The following is a 20833-nucleotide window of genomic DNA, read 5'->3' on the forward strand; positions in this document are numbered from 1 at the left end:
ATGCATTTCTTTTTTGAGAAAAATCTCTTGGGCTGTTTCATGAGTTATGACATTAGAGCAGTATGTATTTCCCTTAGAAATTAAAATATGACCACATTCCCTTGACAAACCACTCGAGCAGTTAAATGCTAAAGACACATTGGAATCGGATAAATCAAATATAGGCGGGGTGGGCTGTCAAATCACCCAGATTGGGAAGATAAAATTCTTGTGTTTACTAACTCCATTTTAATCTTAACCATGTCACAATAATCTTTCATTAAAAAAAAAAAAAAAAACTTCAAAGAAATGTTAAAACCCCATGCTTCATGTACCAAGGCTCTTTCCTTGGCTTCTAGACTTCCTTTCTGTGGGTACAGTGGACTCTTATAATAGGGTCTCTGGCTTCATGTCTTGAGTTTGTGTCCTGCTTGTTAAAAGGCAGCAAACAACATGATTACATGACTGGGCTTCAAAGAGTAATCCAAATGTCACAAGTTCAGTTGACTTTTCTTTCTAATGGTGTTTTCCTTGTTTTATTAGCATGCTTTTCTCCTTTGCAAAAAAATAATAATAATAATAATAATAATAATAACAACAACAATAATATTAGTAATAATAATAATATTTTTAAAATGTTGCCATTATGGGAACCAGTATAATATCTTGGAAAGGGCATAGATTCTAGAGGTTCAGGCTGATGTTTAAACAAGGATCTGCCTAGCACCAGGTTCAAGGCTTTGGGCAAATCACCTAAACTCTCTGAGCTTTGTTTCTTTGTACTGTGAAATATGGCTGTCTTTAGCTATCTGGAGGCATTTGAGCTTGTGCATACATAGGGCAGAATATGTGGTAGGTCTTGTATAAGCATTTTCTGAAAACAAGTAAGCAAATATATGGTAGCAGTTTTGTAATAAATTTGTCCCACTGCCTAACACTGTATCATGAAAAAAAAAAAACTCCTAAGGCAGCTATGACCATATTAAAAAAAGAAATTAAAATGGTCCCCCTCTAGTCATTGCCTATTTTAACTAAATTCAGATATGCCAATCTTTTTCTTTCTTGCTTTCATGTATTTATACAAGTTAAAAATGATATTCATAGCATTTTCTAAATTTTTACAAAGAATTAAAAAAATGCACTTACACTTTGCCATGTACCTGTGCAGGTAGGAGACTGACCCCAACAGTAGTGGAGGAAGATATCAAAGAACAAACGGGGCTGGGGAGAAGTCATGGAGAGCTAAAAGGATTTTTCCAGACAATTTAAGATGCACCAGTCTTGAGTAGGTCAGTACCAGTCTATCCTTACTCAAACCCTCTAAAACCTATCCCAATTCCACACACATTCCTCAACTTCTGCCTGTAAGCCTGCAAATTTAACCCTGTTCTTTCCTGATCCTATGTGCTTGCTAGGCTCTCCTGACTCCATTCTCATGCATCTTACCACTAAGTGGTCATTTGAGGTATTCACAAGAGATAGCAATAGGAAAATGAATCAGAAACTACCTCCTGAAGTTGTTTGTTTCCACTAAGTTGAAAAGATGTACTGTTTAATGAGAAAAAAAGTAAGTTGCAGTAAAGAATATGTGATAAAATCCAACTTACATTAAACATGTCCGTATTTAAATTCATTTAATTTCTGTAAGGATACATAAGAGATTTAATAGAGTTCTCTTCTGGTTAATTACCTCCACAGGGCTGAAATTTTTATTATAACTATGTGTTACTTTTACATTAAAAAGTAAGTTCAAAACACCATTAAAGAAAAAAATAGGGAGGCCAAATAAAGCAAGCAAATTTCCTGAAGATCCTCTAGTTTAAAACTCCAAACAGTTTGGGGATGTGGCTCAGTGGTAAAGTGCTTGCCTAGCATATGTGAGGCCCTAAGTTCAATCCCCATTATGCCAAATAATTTTTTTAAGTAAAAATAAATAAATAAAATGATAAAACACTGGCATTTGTTGATTGGTCTAGAATTTACTAGGGAATCATCAAGCCAAAGCAGATATCACAACATAAAAGAACTCCACTTTATGAAAATTCATTGTCAAGAACTCAAACATCCGGCACCCCTCCAGAAAGAAGAAACTCCCCAAAGAACCTAGCTCTAATGTAGCACTGAAGGAAGGTCAGAAAGCAGGAAAGAGAGCTGACGGTAGACAAAGGCAGCCATGTACAATAGTACTGCATGCCAAGGAGGGGTCAGAAAACAGGGAGGTGTGCAAAGCTTACAATTAGAAGAGGATTTCCATGTTACAAATGGTTCTTTCAATTTCAAGTTCCCGCAATATGTATATGCATTTGTATGCATCACAAAAGAGCTGGAACAGGGAAGGAAAATTAACATTTGCAAGGTTTGGGGGCCATGTTACCACATGGTGAAAAATCACATAGGTAGGTTGGCAAGCAGTGCCTGCTTCCTCCAAAAATAAGCAATGAGAAGCAGTTTAGGGGCAACTTGTGGTAAATAATTTATTGTATAAAATGAGGAAAATTTGCACCAGCTTGACCTTCGAACATGCCTATTTTGGTTTGTCTAAGTAGAGGTCATTCATCACAGACTACAAAAATCCCAGAGCTGAGGCACTAAGCAAGGTCACCAGAGAGATGCCAGGGTGAGCATATTGGAACAAAAACTGAGAACAGTGAAATGGAAAATTAATTTTAAGTCCCAGTTCTGTTTCTAAAGGCCTGCCTGTTGCAGGGTATGGGAAAGAGTGGTGTGGAAACTGGCCCTGGATGATCTTATGGCCCTATCTAAAGTAGGTTAAATGCCCTGGGATAGCTCATGTGGCAACTCATATAGTTATTGGAAACAGTGACTTTATTGTTTGCAAAGGATTAAGAATTACAGGAATGAAGAATATTTGTTTTTAAGCCAGCTCTCTCTAGACAGTTTCTAAAATGTTTCTACAAAGTCCTAATGAGGTGAAGATCTGGTGTCAATAACTGATCCATCTCTGGCCATACACACACATACATAGTGATCCACTTATCCACAGTTTTGCTTTTTGCAGTGTCAGTTACCCAGGGCCAACCATTGCCCAAAAACTTTAAATGGAAAATTCCAGAAAATAAGCAATTCATAATTTTTAAAGTTGACCATTCTGAGTAGCATGTTGCAATCTCAAGTGGTCTTGCTCTATCCCTCCTGGAGTATGAATCATCTCTTCATCCAGTGCATCCATGCTGTATATACTACCCACTCGTTAAGCAGTTGGCAGAAGTCTCAATTATTTAAGTAACCCTTATTTTTCTAAATAAATTATTTCAAAGCACAAGAGCAGGACTGTTGATAATTCAGATACACCAAAGAGAATCCATAAAGTGTTTTCTTTAAGAAATGTTATATACAATAAGAAAATCTTACATACAATAAGATATTTTTAAAGAGTGGTATCTCTATACTACATTAATTTTACTACAGTATTTTGTTATACCTGTTCTATTTTATTATTATTTATTTTTGTTAATCTCTTACTAATTTATAAGTAACAATAATATTATTATTATAGATATGAATGCATAGAAAAACATGTAGTGTAGTACAGGCTTTAGTACATTTGTGGTTTCAGGTATCCAGCGGGGGTCTTGGAATAAATCTCCTGTAAATAAGAGGGTTCTACTGTATGGTTCCTGTCTCTGTTTCAACATTCAAATTTTCCTACCAACCTGAAGTCTTTGAATTTTTTCTTGCGTCTTAGTAAGTCACACATCCAGCCTTCTAGATCAGCTCAGATCCAGTTTCTGCCTTTTTTATGTAAGATGCCTCTCAATTCCATTTTGGGAAGCAGGGTATAAAATAGGGAGCCATCTCAGGAGCCTTATCTCGCTGTCATCCTCAACATCCACATTGTCTTCAGATGCACATTTCAGAGCTCAGGAACTTTCTCCCTTCCCCTTACCACCGCACTCATTCAAAATTTCATTCTTTCACATCTTGACTACTGCTCTAACTTTTTAACACCCTCTATAATCCACCTCCACAGTTGATAATATAACTTCCCTGCTTATGGCCCTTCCTAGCTGTAAGGTAGGATCAAACTCCTTAACCTAGTATACAAAGACCTCCAAAATCACATTTTAATCCACCCTTCCTATTTTGTATTATACCTTCTCTGCATAGAAACCTATGTCATTCCGTCCAATTGCATTATTCACATTGGTTTTTCATGCGTGTCTTTTTCACTTGTTCAGGTTTTCCTCATCTCCATGGACTTGTACTCATTCTTTTGGAAGCAGCTCCAACATCACTTCCTTTGTAAAGACTTCCATTGGCTCAACCCAACCCCTGATGCAGCAGAGTGGATTTTGGGCTTTCCTATATTCCTGTAGGACTTCAAAATCCTCCCACCCTGTATTGTTATCTGGCTGTGAGACAATTTGTCCTGATAGACTGTAGAGAGACCCCATGAGGACCTTTTCCAACCACCTTATCCCCAGTCCCTGAAATCATTGTCTGAAATATGGAAGGTTCTCAATGTTTTTTTTTTTAAGTAAAGGATGAATGAATGATAATATTGTATCCGATGACTACATTTACCCCCGTGGTCTCCACAAGCCTTCCAGTGGTCCTCCATCTATCATTATTGCCCAAACCTGCAAGAGAAATTCACCTGATTCTCAGATAGCACTGCCTCTTCCTCTTCATCTCTGCACAGGACTCTCATCAAGTTCAGGGTTGGCTTCAGTCTAGCAAAATAAATAGGCCTTCACTTCGACACAATGCAGCCAGCTAATTTATATGGGAAGGAGATTCCAGGCCTCCTGCTCCTTGGAGGAAGCAGAAAGAACAGGATGGAGAGTTCCAACATGAGTCACTGCCTCCCTGGAACATCAGGGCCTTCTGCTCCTTTCACAAAGGTTTATGTTCTAAGTCATTAAGGTTTTCTGCCAAAACATAATGTGTTTCTCTTTAAAGGCCCTTGTTCCCACTCAGAAGTTTCTTAATCAGAAACAGCGACTAACTGTTAAACTCAAAATAAAGAAAATAAAATTAAATATCCCAATTGCTTTTTGCTGATTGGGGCTTTGGTTTCATTTTATTATTTTCTTTACAAGGCTTAGGCTTAGGGTGGAACTCCCACATGGTCCACTCCCCATGCTGTTGTGAGGGAGAGAAGCAATGTCCAACATAATGTTTGAGTTACAGTTTCTTGAAACCATGTGCAAACACGGATGAATAGAAATACAGAATGCCAATTATGAAAACTAGCCTTTACGGCCTGTGGTGAGGAGGTGGCTGGGGACTCCTACCTGCATAGGTCTTGTGGCAGCTCCAGAGCCAAAGAGATGATGGTTCAGGTTGTAAGAGCAAGATCCTGCCAACTTATGCCTCAGCTGCTCTTCCTGCCCGTGAAAGGGCCTTGTGGCAGTCTGCCCCCTGATCCAGCCGTGGAAGCACTGTACCAACAAGGATTAGAGGAACTGGAATCATTAAGGTTAGAACTAGGGAGAATCTAGTTCATTTAGACACATTGAGCACAGAGTGGGTCTCAAAGAGACTTTGAACCCAAAAGGAGATAAAAATGACTCAATGCCATCTTGACCTTGCGGGGGGGGGGGCATGAGGGAACAGAGTAGGTTAAAGACTAAAACCTAGCACAGTTTCTGGTGCAAGATAAACAATGAAACTTCATCAAATACCGTTAATGGTGTTCACAGGGAGTAAAACAACCCACTCTTTGTACTGTCCTTCTTTCAATTTCCCACAAAGAAAGTCTGAATTTAGTTTTAACTTATATTAAAATAATTCTAAAAACTTACAGAAGTTATAAGAACTGTGCAAAGGGTCTCCTCAAACCTTTACCCAGATTGCTCTTCTTGTCGTTATTTCTTGGTTTTAGTGCTGCAGATTGACTCCAAGCCCTTGCACATGCAAAGCACACACTCTACCACTGGGCTGCACCCCCAGCCCCAGATTCATCAATTTTTAATGTTGCCATATTTGTGTTCTCTGTCAACCTGTGCACACACGTCTATATTTTTTTCTTTTTTAAACATTTTTCTAATCTGGTCTTTTTAGATATACATGACCGTAGAGAGTATTAGACATATTAGACATACACGGAGCATAACTAATTCTAATTAGGATCCCATTCTTGACACTGTACATGGTGCACACACACACACACCTTTTTTTCTGAACAATTTTTGAGTAGTTTTCTTTGTGGCTGTTTCCCCTTATTACTTCAATGTATATTTTGTAAACATAGGAATCTTCTCTTCTAGTTATCAAATCCAGGAAATTTAACACTTATGCAATACTTCTATCAAATCCCCAGAATTCATTTTTTAACTACTGCCCATTGTCTTAATGATGTCCTTGATGGCCTTTTTCCCATACAGGACCCAATCAAGGGTCACATATTGCACTTGATTGTCATGCCCCTTTAGTCCACTAATCTGTCCAGTGCCTCAGCCTTTCTTTGTCTTTCATGAAGGTGACATTGTGGCAGAGTGCAGGCTAGTTCTTTTACAGAGTGACCCTCATTTTGGAATTACTGCTGTTTTCACTCAAATAGACCCCAGCTCTGTCCTTTCAGCTGAGGGTGATCCCTGCCTGAGGGTGCTCTTCCCAGGGTACCACATCTGGAAGCTCCCTAAGTCTATTTGCCCTTTATTAATGATGTTAATTATGACCTTTGACTTCTCTGCTGTGGAATTACTATTTTCCTTTTGTAATTAGTAAGAATTTACAAGGTGTACTTTCAGACATGTGTGTAGACGACTCTCCGTCAATCCTCACAATGGATTTAGGATATATTTTTGCCGTTCCTTCATTGGATTATAATTTATTGCTGCCTTTATTTACTTTGATGTTCAAATTCTTCCAGATTTGGCTAGAAGAACCTCTTCAAGCTCTCCTTTGTCTTCTAGCAAGTGCCTGCTGGCCCCTTGTTAAAGTCCTTTCTGTCTTTTTGTCAATACAAGTAGTCCCAGACACCTCTTCTGTCTTGCCCTATCCCTACCATCAGCCTTTCTCTAAGGAGTCTTGGTTCCATTAAGTGAAGAGTAGTATTCAGAAAACAAGATCTGGGTGGTTTCTATTACTCTGAGAATGCCATTATTTTAAGGGTCTAATGGCAAACAGAATTAGTAAATATACATGATTGAAATTGTTCACTTATAGTGATAAATACATTTAGTCCAAAATAATTCTTCAATGATATTTCTGAATCTTTTCTGTTTCAGGTTTATGTCTTCCTACCTTACAGTGGGAATCCAAGCTCACAAAACCAATAAGAACAATGTATTTATTCATTTGCTCAATAGGACAATAGACAAACCAAAATAGTTTTAAATTGGCTGTATCCCTATGCTTACAAAAGCAATGACTGTGAAAAGTTCAAGATATGTTTGCATTATTTTTCTTCAGAAGAGGGTACATATAGTCACAACAGTTTGTTGAAAAGTTGCATGGAATAAAATGTTCCCTTCAGTGTGGTGGGATAAAACATTCCCTTCAGTGTGGTCGTAGAATTCCATTGAAATAAAGTGCTGCCTATTTCTGGTTGCAAGCAGTTTTAGAGCTTTCTCCCATCCTCTTTGGTGCCATTTATTTTTTTATTTATTTAAGTACTTGGGATGGAATCCAGGGGTGCTTAACCACTGAGTCACATCCTCAGCCCTTTTTAAAAAAACTTTTATTTGTTTGTTTTAGTTGTTGATGGACCTTTATTTTTTATTTATATGCAGGGCTGAGAATTGAAACCTGTGCCTCACGACATTCCAGGCAAGAGCTCTACCACTGAGCCACAAGCCCAGCCCCAATCCCTAGCCCTTTTTATATTTTATTTTCAGACAGGGTCTTGCTAAGTTGCCTAGGCCCTCTCTAAGTTGCTGAGGCTGGCTTTAAACTTGCAATCCTTCTGCCTCAGCCTCCCAAGTTGCTTAATTTTTAAATTTGTAGAGAAATAAAAAGATTCCAAAAGGAAACATTATGTGAAAAGGCATACCTAAAAAGGGATTCCCTCTCTCCTATCCATTGCACACTGCTTTTTTCCCCATATCTACCCCTCACAGATATAATCGGTGTCATTAGTCCTCGGTTTATACTGTCTGAATGTCCTTTTTCCAAAATAAATAGGAGAAATATAGATTATTTCAAAACTAAAAACTAAAAAAAATTATGATTTTTTATTTCTCCATTTTATACAAAGTTATCTATCTATGTGTTGTTTTGCTTTTTATTTTTTCATTAACCGATACTTTAAAATTCATTTTATATCAGATTATAAAAATCTAATTCTTTTTTAGTTTTTGAGTCCTCAAATATGTGAATATACCAGTTGATTCAACAAACTTCCTTTATTTGAGCATTTATATAATTTCTAATCTTTTGCAGTTGAAATATAGTGTCTAGCCTTATGGTGTGCTGCTGTACTACTGGAGGTGCATCTGTAGGCTTAATCACTAGGTAAAAGGATACACAAATACAGTATGTTAATTATGAGGATGGTGCCATTTCATTCTCACCAATGGTTTGTGTCTCTTTCCCTGGTGAGTTGGCCAAGAGTACATTAGTGTATTTCAGAGCAGTTTTATAAGTGAACTTGAACACTTTTTCATGTTCAATTATTGCAGAACCCATTCCTGAGAAGTTTACATTATCCCGGATCACTTGGTAGGCCAATTTTGTCATACACAGCTTTGTATTGCAAAACAATTTGCTTAATTTCTGTCTGTCTACGTATGTTTTGACCTTTTTTCTATAGAATTTGGATAGTTTTCCCCTCAATTTTAAGAGTTGCTTGTACATGTGTCCACTATTTTTTGTGTATGTTCCAAATATTTCCTGCCAATTTGCTGTTTGTCTTCTGACTTTGCTCAGGGTGTTTTCTGTTATGCATTTCTTTCTTCTTCTTCCTCTTCTCTTCCTCCTCTGCCTTCTTCTTCCCGTGCCAGGAACTGAAGCTAGGGCCTTACACATGCTATGCATACAGTGCTTTACCCCTGAGTTCTATACTCCCAGACCTGCATTTTAAAAAATTTATCATGAGGCAAATTAATCAATTTTTTTGCATCTTGATTTTGAATTATAATAATAAAACTTTTCCTTGAAACTAGGTGAAAGAGGAATTCAGTTATTAAAAATACCTGTATAATTTAACTTTTACATATATGTCTCTGATACCTTTGAAGTTATTTTTATGTGTGATGTGAGAAATAGATCAATTTTTCCTTGTCTAAATGGCTATCTAATCTCAAGGCCAATTACTAAAAAGTTTGTATTAGGCTCAATGATTTGATATGCCAACTTTGTCATACAGTCATGAATGGCATAACAATGTCTTGGTCAATGACATACTGTATATATGATGGTGGTTCCATAAGATTATATTGCTTCATGATGTGATATCCATCTATGTAAGCACGCTCTGTGATGTTCACACAATAATGAAGGCACCTAATGACACATTTCAGATTGCATCTCTGTTGTTAAGCAATGCGTGTTTGTACTAAATCTCTAGATGCACCCAAGTTTATTATTTTCTTTCTTTTGCATGCCATTTCTCTTTGTGTCTGTTCACATGCTTGTACAATAATATATTAAGTATAGAAATCTTGCATTATCTTCTAATTTCTAGAAGATTAGTCATCTTCATAGATCTTTGTTCTGTTGTTTCCTAATAATTTGTATGTATATTTTCCACAAGAACTTTAATATTAGCTCCAGAAAAGCAACATCTTGATATTTGTATTGGAAAAACTAGTTTCATGATGATGTTGAGCTATTCTAGGAAAAAAAATGGGACATATTTCCATTTACTTACACTTAAAGTCTAGATTTGGATTATGCATACATGTAAAACTTCACTTTCATTTTCTTTCTTTACCGCTCCTCCTCTTTTTATTTTGCTCTTATTTTAAAATAAAACCATCCAAAAAAAAAGCAAAGTTTAGAATATTTTAAGGCAAGCATCTTATATCCTGGCCTGAAAATAAAACTTTTTCAGCCACCCCGAAACCCCTCTATGTTCTCCATCTCAGTCACAACTCCTACCTTCCCATAAGAAAAGCTGCTATGTTGGAATTTATACTAATTGAAATTTACACTAATCATGTCCTTGATTTTCTTTATGTTCAAACACCATATAATTATCCTTTCATGTAAAGTTTAATCTTATCAATGAAAAAAGTTTTATAATGTGTCTCTTTGTTATCAGTTAACATACTGATCTCTCCTCTATCCTTTTTTTTTCTGTATAGTTCATTTGCTAAAGAATCTGGGCTATTAAACCTGAAGAGTTTTTATAGTCTGTGTTTTGCCAACTGCAAACTCAGGATGCATTTCATTATTGTATTTCCTCTAAATTAACAGCTGGATCCAAAGGACTGATCAGGTTGAGGGTTCATTCTTTTGGCAAGATTATAGCTGATGTTGCATTATGTCATTAGGAATAGAATGTTGAGTATTCCCTTCATTATATCTATGTCTAGATGTAGATAGGTAAAGATATAGAGATATAGATAGATATAGATATATAGATAGATATAGATATATACACACACACACATACACATACATATATATGTGTATGTGTGTGTGTATGTGTGTGTGTGTGTGTGTGTGTGTGTGTGTATATATATATATATAGAGAGAGAGAGAGAGAGAATCATTGATGCTTAATGTCCCATTCTTTGTTTAATATACTATTAATATTAAACAAATAATAATTAATAATATATTATTAATATAATATTATTTATTATATTATTATAATATAACCTTTTGAATATCCAAAATTCAATTTCTAGTGCTAGAGTTTGGGTGTAGATTGAGTGTGCATCCAAGGCTTCATGTATTGAAATTTAGTCCTCATTTTGAGGAATTAAAAGGGTGAGACTACATCTGACTGTGCTGTTTAGAGCTGGGGCCTTTGGGAAGTGATCAGATCAGACTAAGACTGTAAAGTGGAGCCCTCTTGGTTAAATCTTAATGGTTTTATAAGAAGAGGGAGAGAGACATACAGACATGCATGGTTCCTGTATTTTGTCATGTGATGCTCTGTGACACCTGGGGACTGTGTCAGCAAGAAAGTCATTGCCAGATAAGATAAGGACCCTAGATCTTGCACCCCCAGCACCATGAACCAAAATACATCTCATTTCTTTATAAAGTAATCTGTTTTAGGTTTATCATTATAGTAATGAACTAATACATCCAATACATCCCTTATGAAGATAGAAAATAGGGATTATTATATGCAGTATTTGCATCTTTTGTAAGGATCAGAAGTCAGCTGTCCTCTCCTCCAGTTATTCTTATACCCACCTCCATTTCCATCCACATGTAGTAAAACATGTTTGAAAGCATAAAGCAAACTGCTTCAGACAGTTTTCTGTCATTGTGACAAAATACCTGAGATAATCAACTAATAAGGAGGAAAGTCTTATTTTGACTCATAGTTTTGGAGGTTTCATACCTTTCTCAGATAGGTTGTTGCTTTGGGGCCTGTGGTAAGGCGTTCATCAGGGCAGGGAACACACTCTGGAGTAAGCCTATTCACCTCAAGGTGACCAGGAAAAAGAGAGAATAGGAAGGAGTTGGAATGTCAATATCCCTTCAAGGGCACATCCCTAATAAACTAACTTCCTCCCACTAGACCCTGTTTCCTAAGGGTTCCACTACTTCCCAATAGCACCACAGCCTGGTGATCAACCCTTTAATACATGGGCTTTTGTGGGACATTTAAGATTCAAACTATAGCACAGGTTTATCAGGATTCATAGAAATTCCATTGTCCTGCCCAGGGACCATTAGATCTATTTTAAAATTCCCTGAAACCCTGAGCTTGAAGTCCAGTCATCCTATTGCCAAAAAATTATATCTGAGAATGATGAAGAAATTAGCTTCAGCTCAGCCCAGCCCAGGCTCCCAGCCACCACCTCTGAGTATGAATCTGAGTGAGTCCCTCGCTTGAGTTCATGACTAATGTGAGCTGAAATAGCATATTGTAAAGACCAGCCCCATCTCAGCTTGTGTGCAAATCAGAAATGCCAGAGAATTTTTCCATAGTCTTCCATAATGTTCATTATAAAAGAGTCCCCAGATGGCAGATGGCTATTAGCTCACTGTGACCTATATAAATGTCAAACGTAAAACTATTGCCCCAGCAAAAAAAAAAAAAAAAAAAAATCTCAAAATAAATAACAACAGGAGGGATGAGATTCCGTTGTCATCAGTATTTACAGTTTATGCATTTGTGTTCTTCCCTTCTCCAGCCAGCTCAGAAATGCTTTCATCCATCCCACTGGGGAATTCAATTAGCAAGAGCAAAACAGGAAGTGGAGTCCCACAAGACCAACTCACACAGATGAAGAATGACTACCCTTAAAAGGCAAGCCAGTGGCTAGGAAGGATGAAATGGCTTTGGGGTATTGCTTAGTCCACATTTTGAAGATTTATTTCATATCTGTGTTCTCATGACCAGGCTTACGAAGACAAAAGAAAGGTTGGCTTCTCTAGCCTCAGACCTGGATAACCCTGAGCAGGAGCATGCTTTGCCATCAAAGAAGAGCTCCCAAATCTCAAGAGACATAGAAGTTATTTTCTGCATGGGGCTCGGAGAATCAACTTCTTCCTCATTTGAATTTCTCAGAGACTCTGCCTGCCAACTGCCAGCACTACAGAGAGCGGCACTCCACTGTGATTGTGTGTATGTGTGTGCACGCATGTGTATGTGGTGTGTATATACACACAATTTATATATACATATATATACATATCTTTACATAAGTGTGTATATATAGAGAGAGTTCTCTTTTGAAAATACCATAGTTTCTAGCACAACACATTTTAAATCTGGTTCTCCAGATGAACAACTGGAACAATCTTCAGTCAATCTGTTCAGTGAACTAAAATCAGCTTGCATTGTCTTGTTGATTTCATAGTATAATGACTATGTTTGAATATTTTTCTCCTGCCTTTCTGAAGATAGAGATGGTTCTAGGAAGCTAAGTTGGAAATACTCCCCAGAGCTTAGGAGAAGGAGTCATCAGGAAGCAACTGAATAAGCAGAGTGATCTACAAGTTCCAAGAGAGGGTGACCATATAATTTACCTTCCAGAATGGGGGATTCTGAGAGTGAGAGGTGGTGCTGTTAATAATTTCACCAAGGCAATGGACATAAACCAGGCGTGTCTGGGGCATATCGAGAGGTAAGGTCATGGAACTCAAAAATAATTTATAAACACTATGAAAATCTTATTTAAACAGTGCATATATTTGTGGAATTAAAGTGTTCACTGTACGAAATAACTAAAGCAGGAAGCCATCAGTGTGTGGTGTAGAGAACTTTGTAATTTGACAGCACTTTGTTTTAAAACTGGCTCTTTTTTCCTAACTAGCAATGTGACCTTAAGCCTATAATTTCTCATTTGGAAAGCAAGAATAAAGTACCTTGAAAAGCTGTAGTCAGAATTAAACAAGATAAAAAAAAATGTGAAGTGTCTAACACATTGCCTGAGTAGAACAGTCACATAATAATTTGTATTTCTCATTCTTAAGAATATGCAGATCCTACTTCAAATCTGCTTCATCCTATTATTCCTTGGTTTTAAATCAATATCTACTAAAAAATACATTGGAAATTAACTTTCCACAAAGCCTTTGCTCAGAACTAATAGCTGGCCAAGTGAAGTGGAGCTAACCATATATTTTTGTGAGTTTTATTGTGAAATGGAAGTCTTTCATCCGAGTATTGTTTTTCTTTTTACTTTAGAAAAACCATGAGGTATGAGGTTATACAAATAACACCTGGGCCATGCTGCCAAGCCAAAGCTTAAATTAAAAGCAGAGGTACCCATTTCTAAAGAAATCTTGTAGTTCAGGCAAAATGTCCAGTGTAAACCATGGGCCAGGGACCACATGGTACATCTGTTAATGTGGGATCATTTCTGGCTTATTGAGACTGGGTGGTATCCCACATATATCTTTCAAATGTTGCATAATATAAAGGTTTTATAGCATCAAATCAATGTAAACGATATTATTTAACTTCAAAAACTTCCCAAATGGCACAGGAGTCCCAAACAGCAGGTGGCTCATGTTCCTTCAATGCCAGGCTGCCTCCAGTTCCTGTATTCCCAGTTCAAAGAACGTACTGGGGTGAAAGGGATTGGAGACAATCCTGTGGGATACTTTGTTAGGGAATAGACAAATGAGAACGGTGGGAACACGAGGTTAAGAGAATAATTCTATAAAATGGGCCCACTGCGCTGATTCCCACATGCTTTCTTTGCCAAGAAGCAATTTACCTGCAGCCTAAGTGGACAGGAAATGTCACATTTCTCAGCAAACTACCTGTTCACTGCAGAAAAAAAAAATGCAGGCCCAAAATAATGTTGATAAGAGGAATCTGGGGCTAGAGATGTGGCTCAAGCAGTAATGCGCTCGACTGGCATGCGTGGGGCGCTGAGTTCAAACCTCAGCACCACATAAAAATAAAATAAAGATGTTGTGTCCACCGAAAACTAAAAAATAAATGTTAAAAAATTCTCTCCTCTCTCTCTCTCTCAAAAAAAAAAAAAAGAGTAATCCAAGTTACCCTGAAGGGGAAGATTTTTGTGACTAGATCCTAAAACTCTAAAAGGTAAGGATAGTTCCTTCTAACCATAAAATCTGTAAGAACATATGGTCAAGAATATAAATAGAACTGATCAGCATGGGCCAAGGTGACCTAGAGTTTCCCTGACAGTAGGTATTTGAAAGTCTGATGTTACCCTGCTGTTGTCCATCAAAAGTCAAGAGTAGACCTGGGCAGGACTCTCTGAAAATTTTTCTGGGATCCCCAATAAAACTGGAGTGCAGGAGAGGTACTCCCTTGAGAGTGAGCCCTTTCCCTTTTCAATAAACTCATTTCTGTTACTCAGCAACATGTCTGAAATCTTTCTGTCTTGATTGAAAGAACTGGGGCTTAACGGGAGACCTCTCAGTTTCTTGGAAGTCCCCAACTCTGTAACATTTTTTTTATATATATATCTCATAAACGCAAACATGCAACTGTTATCCTGGACTCACATTGCAAAACAGCGCTCACATCATAGGTAAACCTAGAGAAAATTTTAGTCCTGAGGGTCTTATGGCTAAAGTTGCGCTCACAGTTTAAATGCTACTCACATTTTGGAATGAGTCTCGAAATTAATAGGCATTCATTTACCATTTAGTAAATGTTTACTAAGCACCCATGGCATGCCAGCCTTATGGTAGCAAGAGAAAATGACTCAGTGTGGGCATTCACGAAACTTAATGATTTAGGGGAGAAAACAGAAATTAATTATAGTATTCCAAGTATGACTTTAATGGGATGATGACAATAAATTGAAGCACAGACAAGATGCTTCTAGACAGATCTGGAAATAAAGAGAAGGTTACAAAAAGGAAGTGGCATTTTGAGCTGGAATTTAAGGTGAAGGTTGCAAAGAGGTCACACTCTGGGAAGAGGGGACATATGCAAAGTATGAGGCTAGGAAGAGGGTGGTGGGCTGACATGACAGGCATCACAGAAGCTCATGGTGTGTCGGGATGGGAAGAGCCAATGCTGGACGTGGAGGGAGGACCTATCACCAGAACTGCTCTCCACTTTGTCAAGGTGTGCAGAAGTTTATCTCATAGACTCAGTCTCCAAACAGTGCTCTGGTTTGGTGCCACCACTCCATGAGAAACTCCAGTCTGCTCTCCATTGAGGACCTGTCCTTCATCTAGCCACATCTAGCCCATTCTCTGCTCCCCTCCTGATCAGGTTGCACCATCTCTCACCATGAATTTGTGCACAGCTTCACCTGAATTCTCTCTTAGCTTCCCCCTTTGCCTCCCATAGCTTCATGTCAATACACCACTTTTACATTTAAAACCTAAATGATGTCATGTTGATCTTCTGCCCAAAACAACTGCAGGACAGGTTTATCCAAGTCTGTATAATGGCCGCCACGTCTACTGGGATCAACCCCACTGGTCCTGTACCTCCACAATCTCACATTCTGCCCCTGACCTCTCCCGACTCCACTCCAGTCACCCTGGTCTCCAAGCTTTGAGACCTCAGGGCTTTGGTGTTTCCATTTCCTAGTAAAAAGGAGCTCTTCACCAACGTGTCCATGCCCCTGTGTCTCTTCCTTCAGGTAAGTCTGTGACCTAATCCCACACTGTTAGAGAGATCGTCCTTGACCTCCTTATTTTAAGTGCCAAACTCTACTCCACTCAAGTTTTTCATAATCTTTACCATGATTATCACCATGTGACACAATTTACCTTTTTTAAAAATATATTTTTAGTTGTCAATGGACTTTTATTTATTTAAATGTGATGCATGTGAGCAAGTGCTCTGCTACAGAGCTACAATTTCAGCCTAAAGTGTACCTGTATTTACTGATTTTCTCACTTATGTCCTGTGTGTCTGCCATAGCTGGAATGTAACTTCCAGGTAGTCAGGTGCTCATGTTCATCATTGCTCATTGGTTTATGCTCTGGTGCCTACAACAACACCTGCACATCCTTCATACACAGTCAATATGTATTCATGAATGAGTGAATGAGGCCACTTAAGGGAAGAAAGGAAAGGCAGAGCAGACATGGTCAATGCCTTCTACTTTCATCTGTTCTGTATAGGATGCTTTCTCATAAGAGAAATGCAAACAGGATTCCCTTGCTTCAACAAAATACTAAGGAAACTACATCCCTGGAGGACTCTGAACAATACGCAGTGATCAGACTTGATATAGAACAACTCAAGGTGCAAATGAGACAGAGGTCCCAAGACTGGAAGGCAGAAAGTAGATGGGCAGAGTCCTGGATGGGGCCAAAGAAGAGGAGCCTGGAGCTTGTGTTCAAGTAGAAGCTGTGAGAAGGGGAATGGGGGAGATGGGAGAGATGATTTTTAGGAGGAAGAGTCCTTGTGTTTGGATGTAGAGCAGGCTGAGAGAAGGCCAGCTACACAAACCATTCTCAGCTTCTGGCTCAGGCAATAGCATGAGTGGTGAGGCGATGAAGAGAGGCAGGGACAGACGGGAGGACTCAGTGGGAAGGCCTGAGGCACTTCCAGGTGACAATGCACATCTCGGCCGTTGAACACAGGGGTCTAGAGTTCAAGACAGAAGTAGAGCCACTAACATTTAGGAAGTAGAGGAAGCATGTCCTGGAGTGAAAGATTTCCAAGAAAGTATGTGGAGTGAAGAAAAGGGATCATAGGTCGAGGCAAGGGCAAAAAAGCGCCACCTGTCCTGCATGTGCACCGCCTGGCAGGCCTGTTTTTGTCCTGGCCACACAATCTGGTAGCTGTGGCACTCTGTTCAATTTAGGAAACTCTTCAGATCCTTGGCTTTCTCATCTGCCAAATAGAGTTAATAACACCGACCCCTTAAGGTAGCTAGCTGTAAAACTTACCTGGATGGTAACGTTCAGTGCTTAGAACTTAGAAAGCATTTGCTACATGAGAACCATGAGTCTTATTGTTTGTCTTAATTATATCAGATAAAATGAGGCCCAAGAGTCAGCATGTCACATAGGAAGAACAGAGTCATCAAACTTAAGGAAGGGCTGGGCTCAGTGGCACATGCCTGTAATCACAGCAGCTCAGGGGGCTGAGGCAGGAGGATCGAAAGTTCAAAGCCAGCCTCAGCAATTTACCAAAGCCCTAAGCAACTCAGCAAGACCCTGTCTCTAAATAAAATATTAAAAAGGGCTGGGGATGTGGCTCAGTGGTGAAATGCCCCTGGGTTCAATCCTTAATACAAAACAACAACAAAAAAAAAAATTAGGAAGAGAGAATTACAATAAAAGAGGAGTGAGGGGCCACCAGCAAGAAATACTCATGTCAATCCAAGCAAAACTTCAAAAGTGCTGGTCAATTTGTTGATGAAAATTTTTGGTGACTTCACCAAAAACAGTACAAAGAAAGAAATGAGCAAAAAAGTCAGGGGGATGAAAAGGGTAAGGACTGAAGGAAATGAGTCATCTAGTCCTTGTTTAAACTCAGGTTTGACTTTTCTCTATGTTATCGTGGGAAAATTACTTAACCTCACTGTGCTTTAATGCCCTTATCTATAAAGCAGAAATAAGCAAGTACTCGTGGCAGGATCTGGTCAATGATAGGTAATCAATTAACTGTTAATTCTTTCCTTATTGCCTCTTGCCTTTTCCCTGATTTTGAAAATGCAAAACAGATTCATCCATCGTATTTGATGGCACCTGCAAACTATTCAGCAAAAAGAAGCTTTGATGGTATCAAGAAAAGGCATGTGGAAAGGAAGTGTCAAATAATGATAATTTAATTCACATATGGCATTTAAATGATTATGAAAAATCATCATAACACCTCAATGTTTTATTTTCTCTTTCCTGAGACAAGATTTCCTCACTCACTAGGTACTCTCACACTATCCAAATTAATCACACAAGGATTGGATAACCCCTGAAATGCATGTTCTTTGCATCGTTCATCAGTTAAACTGACTTAACATGCTCACAGCCTTTGCTCAAATTTAACTCCCTTTGACTTCAAAGGAACCAGTTGTGAGTCTGGCTATAAGTTGCTATTTTGCCCTAATGAGGAAGTATTTATAAGTTTCTGGGCCCTGCTATTAAATGACCAGCCTGCTATATTTCTTGCTCAAATGACCTCATTTTCTTAGAGCCAGAAAGGGCTCCATGGCCTCCCTTCCCTTCCTAAGCATCCTGCTCTAGGGAGCTAACAGAAAAAAAAAAAAAATGAAAAGCGCCATTTCCTCAACTCCACAGCAAAATCTCAGCATATTCATTTCCTGCCCAGCCTCCCTCTGGGGAAAAAGCAGAGCTCTTTGGTCTTCTACTGGTGAGGACAGAGCTAACATGACCCAGAAGAAATGCAATAAAGGCTTTCCCCTCTTGTTATTCTGGTGTGCCTACTCTTCCCTTCAATGTCTATTTGCACGATCATAAATTCTGAACTCAGGAGGATAACCCCAGCCAAAGTCTACATGTGCCGGATACCAGAATGTAAGCTGCATATGTTGTGAGAAGCTGTTAAATGGAACCAGTGAATGAAAACATGGCCAGATGGACATTTAGGTCTCTGGATTTCCTCTGCTCTGTAAACTAAGGCCTCTCTTCTCAATTCTAACTTTCCAAAATCCATAAATAAAAGCCATTGGGGCTACCAGATCCCCTTGAACATTCAGGACCAGCCTTGGTTCCAGAGTGAAAAGTCAGGCTCTGCTCATAGAAGAGAGTGCTGCAAATTTCCACCCCTCCCAGGCCCACCCCACTGCCTTCCCCTGTCCAGTCCTGTCTCCTTCCCATGGGAAGCTGACCCAGCAGATGGGCACACTGGCTCCGCCAGGATGAATCCAGTCCAGAGAGTTAGTTCAATAACAATGGGAGCCCCTTTCAGCTAGTGAGGTAGAAACTCACTTGAGTTCTTTCAGCCTTTCTGTCCCCTACCTTCCTGGGGGGGCATCCAAATTCAAGGCAATTAAGCAGTGCCACATCATGAAGGGAAGACATCTGAAGCTTGGTGTCCTCTAGATGGACGAGGGTCCACTTATGTGCATTATCTTCCCTCCTCATCCTGGGCCACTGGTCTATGAAAGGAGATGCTAAGCCATCTGTCCCCATCCATAGGGCCCCGTTAGCTCCAGCCCCATTCTCTTAGCTTCCCTTGAGCGTTTGTGATTTCTTCTGCTATTTCTAGGCCTTTCTGGGTTCTAGGAATTTCTGTAGAAATTATCTTTCTGGACCTATGTTAGACTCCTCTCCCAAGAAGCAGAGCCCAGACACTTTGTGACCTACTAGCTTCTATATTCTGGTTACTTTTCCCCAGAGCCCAGTGTTCAGCTTTGCAGTTATTGCAAAATGCCACTCTGTGGTTCAGTAAGAGTTTTGCTCGAGAGAGAGAAGGAAAAATTACACTCCTGCAGGCCAAATGTAGATCTCTAATAGAGTCAGTAGTTTAGGTTTCTGAGGTGCTCTTCTTGGAAATCATCATATCTCGTGCCATTCTCTTTTGCAACACAGGGTCTGAAGCTGATCCATGTGTGCACACATATATCACTTCAGGCCAAGAGAACTAAGGTATGCCTAATGCTCTGAATGTAATATTAGTTTCCATCGTTTCGAGATAGGAGACTTTGAAAGCTGATAGTCCCTGAACATTTCACAAAACTAGAAAACAATGGAAACATAATCATAGTGGTAATTTAAAATATTTCATTTGATATGAAATATAGATCTTAGTGTATTATTATTTTATCTCAGGAATGTGTTATGGCAGGTCAGAAAGCCAGTGTACATAAACGCTCATATGAAAAGGGGAAAGTAGAGAGACATCTGGCTTCTGAATATTGGGGTTCATAAAAACAAATACTGGAGGCATATTCTGTATATGTCAGAAAGCCAAAAAGGCTCCTCAAGGGCTTCACCATGCACAGCCCCAGATAACTGCTGTCACCAAGACCCTAGAGATCACAGAAAAGTGACATCTGTGTGTACCATTATCACCTTAGCATAAAATTTTCTCACCGTTATGTTCCCTCCTCTCTTGAGGTTACTCCTACTCGACTCATTCTTTTTTGATCAAGTCACTAAGAAGCAATTAAAACCTTGATATAGCAGGAATAGGAGTGAAAGAAAGCAAAAGAAGTTCATTGAGAGATCTGAAAAGACTGGGAAAAAATTTCAAGGAAAATAAAAAACACTTATAATCTCACAATTTACAGTTATCTACTCCTAATATGATGGAGTATGTTCTTCCCATTTCATGTCTGAATGTGCATATTTATTTGTTTTCCTATCTATTTAACAAGACTAGAATCATAGTGTAGTTTCCTGCCTAGCATGCTTAGCATTTGTCTTGTACACTATGCACAAGAGATAATCT

At 38.8% G+C, this 20833-nt stretch overlaps 1 long non-coding RNA gene across 1 annotated transcript in view; it reads right to left on the reverse strand.

Moving 5' to 3' along the window:
* The window catches only part of LOC120884110 (uncharacterized), a 75169-nt gene that overhangs the window by 4301 nt on the left and 50035 nt on the right, over positions 1-20833 (reverse strand). Inside the window, exons 2-3 of the long non-coding RNA XR_013430536.1 lie at positions 5238-5384; positions 4598-4754 (exon numbers count right to left, since the gene is read on the reverse strand). This is a non-coding gene — a long non-coding RNA (uncharacterized LOC120884110). The remainder of the gene's footprint in view (positions 1-4597; positions 4755-5237; positions 5385-20833) is intronic.

Source organism: Ictidomys tridecemlineatus, chromosome 14, assembly GCF_052094955.1.
Source record: "Ictidomys tridecemlineatus isolate mIctTri1 chromosome 14, mIctTri1.hap1, whole genome shotgun sequence".
NCBI lineage: Eukaryota > Metazoa > Chordata > Mammalia > Rodentia > Sciuridae > Ictidomys > Ictidomys tridecemlineatus.